This window comes from Palaemon carinicauda, chromosome 7, assembly GCF_036898095.1.
Source record: "Palaemon carinicauda isolate YSFRI2023 chromosome 7, ASM3689809v2, whole genome shotgun sequence".
NCBI lineage: Eukaryota > Metazoa > Arthropoda > Malacostraca > Decapoda > Palaemonidae > Palaemon > Palaemon carinicauda.
This window is the reverse complement of record NC_090731.1, coordinates 172,633,764-172,636,429: the sequence shown is the minus strand read 5'-3', so window position 1 is coordinate 172,636,429 and position 2,666 is coordinate 172,633,764.

Below are 2,666 nucleotides of genomic sequence, written 5' to 3'. Positions count from 1 at the left end.
AGATCTAATTTAATATTTTACTGTTCTTTAGATATTTTTTTTGGATTGTTTATTACTTCTCTTGTAGTTTATTTATTTTCTTGTTTCCTTTCCTCGCTGGGCTGTTTTCCCCTGTTGGAGCCCTTGGGCATATGGCATCTTGCTTTTTCAACTAGGGTTGTAGCTTAGTTTGTAATAATAATAATAATAATAATAATAGTAATAATGATAATAATAAATAATGGTGATAATAATAAAAATAACAGATAACTTTTCATCTCGTTCCTTGCCACTTCTCACACAAAATTCATCCATTATCGTACATCGGCATCTTTGGTGATAACCCTCTCGAAGCCTACAACAGCTGATCCATTCTAGACGGGATTTTGAAAATGACTTATGCCTTAATTACAAAGTCATTTCAGGTAATTACCGTAAATCATCGTAACTTCTGGGTAATTTCTCCCTTTTTTTTGGTAATTTCATGCTCTACGAGGCTTCACAGAATTATATTTGAACGTGAGGAGAGATTTCATTAGTTTAATAGTTGCTACTGTAAATGCTGTTGTTTATTTTATTCTGTTAGTATTATTTGTTAAGTTTCCCCCATTTACCCGTTGAGGTACTACCACTAGAGAGTTATGGGATCTTTTGACTGGCCAGATAGTACTACATTGGATCCTTCTCTTTGGTTACGGTTCATTTTCCCTTTGCCTATACACTCACACCGAATAGTCTGGCCTATTCTTTACATATTCTCCTCTGTCCTCATACACCTGACAACACTGAGATTACCAAACAATTCTTCTTACTGCAATGTAATTGTTCTGTGGCCACTTTCCTCTTTGTAAGGGTAGAAGAGACTCTTTATCTATGGTAAGCAGCTCTTCTAGGAGAAGGACACTCTAAAATCAAACCATTGTTCTCTAATCTTGGGTAGTGCCATAGCCTCTGTACCATGGTCTTCCACTGTCTTGTATTAAAATTCTCTTGCTTGAGGGTACACTCGGGCACACTGTTCTATCTTATATCTCATTTCTCTTCCCCTTGTTTTGTTAAAGTTTTTATAGTTTATAAAGTGATATTTATTTTAATATTATTGCTCTTTTTAAAATATTTCATTTTTCCTTGTTCCCTTTCCTCACTGAGCTATTTTCTCTGTTGGAGCCCCTGGGCTTATAGCATCCTGCTTTTCCAACTAGGGTTGTAGCTTAGCAAGTAATAATAATAATAATAATAATAATAATAACAATTATAATAATACTTATTTCAACAGCTGTTTTCTGGGTCCTATCACACAAGGAAATCCTGTAAGGACCTACAAGATCTATTTTGGCTTAAACATTCTTAGGTAGTTAGATTATATTATTATTATTATTATTATTATTATTATTATTATTATTATTATTATTATTATTAGCCAAGCTACAACCCTAGTTGGAAAAGCAAGATGCTATAAACCCAAGGGCTCCAGCAGGGAAAATAGCCCAGTGAGGAAAGGAAATAAGGAAATAAATAGATAATGAGAACAAATTAACAATAAATCATTCTAAAAACAGTAACAACGTCAAAACAGGTATGTCATATATAACTATAAAACGACTTATGTCAGCCTGTTCAACATAAAAACATTTGCTGCAACTTTGAACTTTTGAAGTTCTACTGGTCCAACCACCCGATTAGGAAGATCATTCCACAACTTGGCCACAGCTGGAATAAAACTTCTAGAATACTGTGTAGTATTGAGCCTCATAATGGAGAACTTACGGTCTATTAAATTTCTTATTCCTGATCTAGATATTAATCTCTGGCATCGACTTTCAATTAGTTCATTATGCATGTTGCATAAGATTTTTCATAATTCCGATCATCCTTTACATTCAGATCTTCCTGGACAGTTCCACCTTGTTCGTAATACTAGGCAGGCAGTTAATTCTAATAGCCAGGCCTTCTCCTTCATGAGGCTCAATACTACACAGTACTCTAGAAGTTTTATTCCAGCTGTGACCAAGTTGTGGAATGATCTTCCTAATCGGGTAGTTGAATCAGTAGAACTTCAAACGTTCCAACTTGCAGCAAATGTTTTTATGTTGAACAGGCTGACATAAGTCTTTTTATAGTTTGTTTATGTAAATATTTGTTTTGATGTTGTTACTGTTTTTAAAATGGTTTATTCTAGTTGTTCCTTACTTCTCTTATCGTTTATTTCCTTATTTCCTTTCCTCACTAATCTATTTTCCTTGTTGGAACCCTTGGGCTTATAGCATCCTGCTTTTCCAACTAGGGTTGTATCTAAGCAATTGATAATAATAATAATAATAATAATAATAATAATAATAATAATAATAATAATAATAAAGGGGAACAATTACTCCCACTTTTATACTTTAGTTAGATTAAATGCTGTTTGCTTTAAACATGACCTATGATAAAATTGCCAGTTTCCTTTCTTAAAATTGGATGTATTCAAAACACTCAAAATGTAATAACAGTTAAATATATCCCATTTTCATGAGTTTTGTAAATGTTCTGGGCAGTTACCCCTGCACTACAGTCTCGGGAAGCTAAAAATTGCAATATAAACAGAATAAAAGAAGTAAATCGGTATTCAGACAAACGTTACGTGAAATTATGAAAGGATAATGTTTGTGTATTGCATGGCTCTCGGACGACTATGGTATGCACTC